The sequence below is a fragment of the Triticum dicoccoides genome, chromosome 4B (assembly GCF_002162155.2).
Source record: "Triticum dicoccoides isolate Atlit2015 ecotype Zavitan chromosome 4B, WEW_v2.0, whole genome shotgun sequence".
Lineage (NCBI taxonomy): Eukaryota > Viridiplantae > Streptophyta > Magnoliopsida > Poales > Poaceae > Triticum > Triticum dicoccoides.
The window spans coordinates 318699293-318707943 of NC_041387.1; the positions used below are offsets into that span (position 1 = coordinate 318699293).

At 46.6% G+C, this 8651-nt stretch overlaps 1 long non-coding RNA gene across 6 annotated transcripts; it reads left to right on the forward strand.

Annotated features, from left to right (window-relative positions):
• The first annotated feature begins 7 nt into the window (after nt 1–7).
• Nucleotides 8–5056, forward strand: LOC119296053. 6 transcript variants are annotated; one of them, XR_005144714.1, is made up of 8 exons: nt 8–611; nt 686–972; nt 1135–1216; nt 1636–1677; nt 2707–2788; nt 3658–3825; nt 4255–4339; nt 4840–5056. It is a non-coding gene; the product is annotated as an uncharacterized LOC119296053 (long non-coding RNA). The 6 variants fall into 6 exon arrangements; XR_005144712.1 differs by having other exon boundaries at nt 4255–4331; XR_005144713.1 differs by having other exon boundaries at nt 3658–4339.
• The last annotated feature ends 3595 nt before the right edge of the window (nt 5057–8651 follow it).

Here is an 8651-nt window from a genome sequence, read left to right on the forward strand (position 1 = left end):
CGATCCAGTCCAGATCGAGAGAGAGCGAGCCACCTCCCGCGATTCCCACCGCCGCCACCCCCACCCACCACCGCCGACCTTGTCTCCGCCACGGACCCTCTCCCCTAGCCTTCACCCCCCAGATCCACCAGTCCAGGCACGACCATGGTCTCGCGGCCGGCTTTCTTGCCGGCGCGCGCGTGCATGCTTCACACCGGCCACGGGCCTCTGGCAATCAGGACGGCGACGACGTCAACGGGACCATCGGGTCTCCGGCGGCTCGTTCCCCTCGCGCAACTGCTCCCCTCCTCCCCACCCTCCCTGCGCTCCAGATCCGGCCCCAACGAAGCCATGGTGAGTCCCGTCGCGACGTCTGGCCACCCGGCGATGGCGGGGATCCGCTGCTGCAGCGCCTCCGTGCGGGGACCTGCGAGGCCGCGCCGTGGCTGCGGGACGCCTCCAGGAACTCGGCCCGCGACCTGCTCGCCTGGACCAAGCAGGGCAGCGGCCTCCGTCGTCTTCACCAGGGGAACGATGTTCTGCCTCACAAACCAAGCGCAAGGACAAGAATATTTTGTCAGAAATGTCAACAGTGTACTGTGCCATCTGAGTCACACCACCCTCAAGGACAGGTTCGTGATTGAGTTCAGACTCATCAAATTGAATGCGCAGTGCCGTGCCGACCAATGCGCCACCTTCTGTGCAGCATCGAGAATGAAGCACGTTGTGTTCGATCTCAGTATGGCTTCATGAGGCGGGGCGTGACAATTGGTGCACCATTTCAGCACCAGCTCTCCTGCCGTCAGGTCTCTGCTTTCATGTCTGTGTGCCTGGACCTATGCCATCGCCTGATTTCTGCAGCTTCGCAAGCCTAAGGAAGCTCAAGCTCGACGCCACGTGAAGAGATATCCAGTGCCTCTGCTCGATTACACCTTTGCCGATCTTTCTGGTGGTACGGAAGCCCTCCATATCCAACCTGCTGTTGATACAAGGGTGATTCTCTTGTTGCTGAAATGGAAGTTGATACTCCTGTCGTTGTTCTCTGCTTCACTTTTAGCTGCAGTTGTTCGGTCTCTAAAAGCATGCCTTCCTCCTAGTTTCATTGTTGCCATCCCACAGTATATTTTTCTAATGTCATTTTCGTGTATGTATCAGGTGCATGGATTTGCAAGATGTACCAGTACCTTCATCGGTTTGAACTCTGAAGCATTTTACACCGTACAAAACAAAAAATGTGGTATGTTAGTATTGGTTAGTATTCCTTCATGTGTGTCTGTGTCTAGACGACCGTGGCTACCTTAATTAGCTTGGTTAGTTAGTGGTAAATGTGGTATGCTATGTAAAGGGGATTTCCTTTTCTGGATGAAGGTCCACATGTTCGCAAAGAAGCAGAGTTAGCTTAGGTTCAGAGCACGCCATATTTCAGTTAACACCTAGGCATATTCAGTTGTTTATATCAAGCACCAGCAGCTAGCTGTGTCTCATAAAAAGCAATCTCTGCAGAGACGCAGAGTGGCTAGATTCAGAACCGCACTATCTGTTGTTATCCAGCGTTATAGAGAAGTATTTTTCACTTGTGTACAGTAGTGCATACATCAGTTTGTGTTGGTGCTGTGCAGACAAATGTGACACCAAATTATCTTGGTTTCTTTGCAGGCCGGAATGGGGCGTTGGAGAAGCTGCCATCCGGCAGATCTGGTAAGACAACAAGTACTACACTGGAACCCTAAAAAGCACCGATACGGCCAGAACTGCCGATTTGCCGTCCTGATACGGGGGGACACGGGGATACGCCCAGATACGGCTGGATACGCGTATCCCGCAGTATCCCATCTTTTTGGAATTAAAAAAAAGAAATAAAATCGGGATACGGCCTAGATACGGCGTGGACACGGTGGGGACTCGGCAGCCAGACTCCAGTGACCATGCTGCTGCCCAGTTATCCTCCCGATAGCAACCATGGTCAAGCAGGTAACCTCAATGGCTGCTAGCAAGGAAGGAGATCTTGGTAGAGAAAGATGGCAAGGCGGCCGCCAACAAGGAAGAAGCTCCGGCAGGAAGAAAGATGGGGAGTGTGGTGGCCAGCGAGGAAGAAGATGGGTGATGGAAGCTGCCGATTTGGCGGCGCTGTCGTTTCCTTTCTTCACTGGCGGCGCTGTCGTTTCCTTTCTTCACTGGCGGCTGGAGAAAGGGAGTACGAGAATGGGAGGTTGGGGTCGGCTGGAGCAGCTGGAGTGCTACTAGTCTAGGGTTTTCTGGAATTGGGCCTTACATGGGCTCTAAGTGGATGGACAGCTACATGGGCTCTAAGTGGACGGACAGCTATATGGGCTGTGAGTGGACTGCTCTCAGTCTTTCATGAATAGAAAGGAGACAATATATATCCAGTACTAAAAAATTCTCATTAAATCTTAATTCAAATTTATTTTTCTATATACTTCCATATTTATTTTTCTAAATACTTATATACCCCGCCGTATCCCCGAATGGCTGTTTTTGGAAAATGCCGTATCCCGTATCCCCGTATGCGTATCCCCGTGCTTCCGTCCCCGTATCCGTGCTTCTTAGCTGGAACCTACTAGTATGGCAGTATTGATATGATGAAACATGTGATGCAATATAGTTGCCTTGCATACATGTGATTATACTTCTGCTTAATTTCTAGTATAATTTTCTCCAGAGTGTAGATATATGTGTACTAATTAGACATTGAACGAGTACTTGCAGTGTGAAAGCCACCATTGATAGGTACAAAAAGGCCAGCAGTGACACATCCAACTCTGGCACGGTTGCAGAAGTCAATGCCCAGGTAACATCATGTCATTCTTTCACTCTACAGCAATTGCTTGAATTGACACCTAAGATGTGATCTGTAAAGTCAACACCTTCTACTAGGCCTTTTCTGCTCAGTTACTACATATGGAGTACTAGTACTACTTACAGTAGATTGCTAGACTTTGCTCCTGAACCTGAACCTCAAATCCCTTTGCTACTGGCTGGGGCGCCCTTCCCTGTTTTTTGCGGATGTATTACTATTTTTTGTTTGCCTGAAAAACCAAGGAGTTACTACCTAGTACAAGAATATCTGAATCTGTCATAGAAACACCATACCAGACAACCATATTTCAGGCGGATGCGTGTCATCAATCATTCCTGGCAATCTTATTTCCTTATATTAAGTAAGTACTCGTATGTTTTGAGTGATTCGTTGCTTGAAGCTAGGCAGTAAGTATATGGCAAGCCCTTCAATTATATACGGTGATTTAATTGTTGCTTCAAGTGCTTTTTTTATAAGCTGCAAGCCATCCAGCAACATGTTCGAATTTATTTGTACAAGTTAACTAAATGGACAAGAAACATCATAACCAGAAGTTGAACTATCATCTACTATTATGATTCCCTTTTGAGCACTGTGGTGATTCAGAAGCAACAAATCATAACAATTAGAGTCAGCCGCTCCAGTCAAGCTCCTTATAGATTCTTTTTTTAAAAGAACCATCCTTACAGCATAGTTAGGGGCTACGTATTTCTAGTAATTTTTATGAAGAAACACTTGCCTTGCAGCCATCTAATATGCAATTCTAATAATATGTGATGCCTGATTTTTTTAGTTGTACATGCCATTCATGCATGAATTCCTTTTTGTACCAACTCCCTAATCATGTTTTGTGTTTTCAGTTTGCTATCTTAGGAGAACCTGGTGTGCTATATGGAGAAGCAAAGCAGCAGCCCACAACTCGACCTGTGACTCCAGATGAAGGCACCACGACGCACTAGATACTTACTATTTCTCTTATGATCTTCTAGCTGGGCTAGAGAAAAAACAGAGTTGCATATGATTTCTAGGTACTAGTAGTCTAAAATGTTGGCCTATCTAGTGTACTATAGGAACCTGTTGCAATCCCCCCTAGATGGAGGATTAGTTCAGGTGTTATGCAACCAATAACCCTTCATATATACTACATCCTGTTGTTTACTGAAACCAAATAAATTATCTACATGATACAGAGCTTAAAATTTGCGACGAAGATCACCATACTAGTATGAGGTGCCTTTTGCATTTCTCTGTTTGTGCTGCTATTACTATGGCATGCATTGCCTGTGTTTAAATTTTGTTTGCTGCTTCAGATCACTAAGGATTTTTGGTACCTTTTTATGTCTTGTGTACTAGCGCTAAAATCTTACAACAAAATACATCTTTAACAGTATATGAGATTAGCAAGAAATTATATGGTTTGAATTTTGGCACTGACCTTCTTCTCAATTATTTTGTAGACTGCTTTCAATGGGGGAAGAAGCTTAGAGAACTTCAATTAAATATAAGAATTATCCATGATTTCATTGTTGTGAAGGTGATCGAGTTGGTGTTCTATACCAGTTCCTTATTTACTTTGATGGTTCTTGATACGTGAACTGTTTCATAGGGCATAGTTATCCATGTTGCATTCTAATTCCTTATTTGACTAGATTCTTCAAATGATGAGGCTAGTTGATTATCCATGTTGCATGTGAATGGGTTGAGTAGATAGAATTGGAGTGAGCAGATCACTATAGGACTAAGGAAAAATCAGAAAGTATGTGTAGGAAAATATCATCGTTCTTGCTCACTTTGCAAAAATGACGAGTACTAGAAATTGTCCCCTTTCACTAATATTTGCTGTTTGCTGATGATTATACGTCTTTTGCTTGATCTATTATGATTCATGCACACGGGTTGGCTAGAAATAGCCTTGGTTATAGATATTTTTTATTATTTTATACATTAATGTATGCTGTTATTATTTGTATGTGTGATGCTTTCAGCCTGTTTTACTGTTTCCTTCTCGATTGATCTATTCATGTAATGTTCTGTTCTTGTAGGAAGGCAAGTTCGAGCAATGAAGACATTGTTAGGCCAGTACCAGATGTGCTCCTACGTGTTCAACAATGTTATGTAGTAGTGAGATAAGGCAAATTATGTAGACATTGTTAGGACAGTACCAGATGTGCTCCTATGTGTTGAACAATTCCTGTGTAATGAAATTTTGTATTCCCTGTGTACATATTGCTTTAATGCCAGATTGTGAAAATTACTCAATTGCCATGATAGTACCGGGCCTGAATAGGCCATGACCCAGAAATAAACGCGGTACAAATGTGGTATGGGGTGCAAAGGCCATGGCCCAAACAGGACGAAAACTAATAAGAAATGCATTATAAGAGGCCATGGGCCAGAAATAAAAAGGCTAAAATGTGGGCTTGGCCCATGTAGCCCACAAGAATTGACAGAAAAATAATAATATAAAAAGGCTGAATTAATGGGCTCGGCCCATCTAAAGCATCGAAATGGACCGGGTTGAATCTAAGTAACGACCTTTTCAATTGGTCATAGTTTTGTCACGTGAGATTGCCACGTTGGATCCGACGTGGCCTGGGCAGACAGCTAGTGACCAAAATAAGACAATAGGCTTATTTTGGTCGTAAATGTCTACGGCTTTCTCACAGAAAAGGTAAAAAATGTCAGTTTACGACGGCCAGCTTTTGACCTTTTGGTTTTGGTCGCAAAAAGGTCGCAAATAAAAAACTATGACCATTCAGTGGCCAATAGTGGTGGTCACAAGTTGACATATTTCTTGTAGTGATACAACAATGCATGACATAGGTAAATTTTTGCAGAAAACTAATTTTATTGTACTATAACATGTTCAACAATTGGTAAATCATGTATCATATGAATTCAAGTAACCACAAGGTCTGGTTATAGATATCAACATAAAGGGAGTGGGCATCAACCCAACTCGATCATGTCAAGTCCTTTGACTTGACCACAAGTAGTTTTTTTCCCATTTATCCAAACACACACACTGGTTTGTAAACAAGTGGACGTAGCCCAAGAGCGGTTACCCAATTGTCCTTGACCGTGGACACGACTATTCGAATAGTTTGACACTCTGCAGAGGTTGCACACTTTACCCACAAGATCCGAGAAACTTCCGTGTCATCCACGACCCGCGGTACCTCAAGTACCCGGGGTAAGCACCCGATCACTATCTTTCCCTAGACGACACTAACAAGGAGTCCACTCGTTGTTCCGTATCCTCACGATGTACATCATACGAGACTCACTCGAGATCGTAACATCCGAGAGGGGACGCAACGGTGTATCCGATGCCCTGTAGAAACAGTCATGGCCGCCCTACCTGGCACGACCCCGTCCCGAGAGAGAGCACCAACTCTCCCCGTCACTAGTAATGCGGGCTCCAAGCTAGTATCGGCCTAGGTAATCAATAATGCCCTTTCCCATATAAGGGTAGAGTGGTTGCACATGTAAGGTTGGAATAACAGTCGCAACTTAAACCAATCCGATTTGAAAACAACACACACACTTGCCTTGGTACACCACTTCATCACCAAGTGGTTACCCAACTCATCATCTTCCTCGGGCATAAGTGGCACCCGACGGGGTTTTCGAAAAGTCTTTTGAAAATACTTTGTCTCCATTACCGTGCATATTCCCGTCCCCTTTTGCGTAGCAACTATTTTAGCATCCTAACTACTCCCACCGGCATAACCCTCATAAGAAGGTAGGGTCATGCACAATGCAAGTATCAACGAGGAAGTAACAATAATGGAGGCAAACCACCCGAAGTGGTCACCTCATCATCATGACTCCGATGCAAGTAATAAAAGTGCTATATGCATAAAAAGGGTTTCTCAAACATGGTCAAAGGGCTGCTTGCCTGGCTCAACAAAGTCTTCTGGGTCTTCAAAGTCTTCTGGTCCAACTCCTTCGTCAGCAACGCAATCTATCGTCGCAAAATAACAACGAGAAAAATAAGGCAATAATAAAACAGAAAAACCAAAGTGCTCAGAAAAATGTCAACTCATTTTTGTTAAATACTAGGGTGAAAACTAAGAAGGGGAAAAATTCCTAGTTTTGGATTTGGAGTGGCAGAATAGGAGAAACAGATTTTCATAGGGGTTTAAATATATTCAAATTTGAATTTGAATATGAACAATACATAAAAGTTGTTTGGACATGAGTGAAAGTTATACCATTAAATAGGTTGGATTTTTAGAAAAATATGGGAGAATTAATTTATTTGGGCAAATATTTTATCATGTGGAATTTTTGGAAAAGTGACAGAAAAAAAAGGAAAAAGGCCACTGTGCAACTGGGCCAGAACAGCTGCAGTGCACAGGCCAAGAGGCAATTCGGCCCAGGCGAGCCAAGCGGCGCGCGCGCGCCAGGTTTGAACCTGACGGGCGGGGCCCAGGCGCCAGTGAGAGAGAGGGAGGCGAGGGAGAAGAGAGGCTGACAGGCGGGGCCCGCCTGTCATCCCTAACCCTGCGACAGAGGGCCGGCGAGCTCACCAGCGTCGATGCAGGGAACGGAGAGGTCGAGCGAGGGTATGGTTGGACTCAGCGTCGAGAGGTGGTTGCGGTCGCCGGGGTAGCCTGGTTCGCCGGCGACGAGGAGGCACGGCGGAGGAGCTTCGGGCGGCAGTGGCTCCGACCATTTCCGGCTGCAAAAGAAGCGGGGGAGAAAGGGGAATGATCAGGGGTGCTCCGGGGTTCCAGATCGAGGCAGAGGAGGAGCGGGGGAGTCCTGTATCTCGCGAACTCCGGCGAGCCGAAGCGGCGGAGCTCGAGCTCGATCTCGAGCTCGGGCGGCTCTGGAGAGGAACTGGGGGTGCAGGAGTGTTATTTGGTAGTGTAGAGGGCGAGTGGTGAGGAGAGGAGAGCTCGGGGAGATCTTATATAGCCGGGCCAGGGCTTGCCGTGGACCCATGCGCCGGCGAGGTCGTTGCGGTTGCCGTGGGTCACGGGGGCGCGCGTGGGCGTGTCTGGGGTGCTCGTGGGGTTGGTCTAGGGCGAGGGAAGAGAAGAGAGGGAAAGTAGGGGGGCCAGGGCACCGCGCGTGTGAGCGCGCTCACTGGTGCGCTCAGGCGGCCGGCGCGCGTGCGAGCTGGGGCGAGAGGAGGGAGAGGGAGGAGGGGGACAGAGGCGTGGCGTGCTGCGGACGTCGAGGAGCATCGTCTGGCGTGAGGGGGAGAGCCGACGTGATGTGAACTGGGGACCCAATCTTTCGATGAGAGGGAGATAACTACGATTTTGGGTGGGACTTAACCCTCACGATCCGGCTACCAACCGTACAGGGAGGACCATACACGACTGATATCCACGGCAATCGCTGAACCAACTCCACGGCGTTATCGACCGAGCCAACGGCGCGATCGACCTATCCACGAAGGATTTTTTCTGCAAGCAAATTGAAGAACATGCAAGAAAATAATAGCCAAGCAATCTGAAATTGCGGATATGCTAGATAAATAAATCTCACAAATTAGGGTTCCGATAGATGTCTTGACGGTCGCACTAGCCGCTACGAGCGAAGACAAATAAAAGTAGCAATAGCTAAACTTCTCTAAACAAAACCCGAGTCTAACCTAGACGAAGACTATTTATTTATAGTAGTATAGAAATCAACGCGCCGCCTTGATGCTATCTCCGTACACATGATGGGCCGTGTAGCGGCGTGGCAAACTTGGGCCCATGCTCCTGGACTCTTTTTGGACTCCTCCGCCGTGTGCATGCATGCACAAGCATGCCCGTACATGCACTGGAAACTTGCATGCGTGCTCATCTCTAATTAAGCAAATCAAACTCCTGTCCTTATGTGATGATCCATA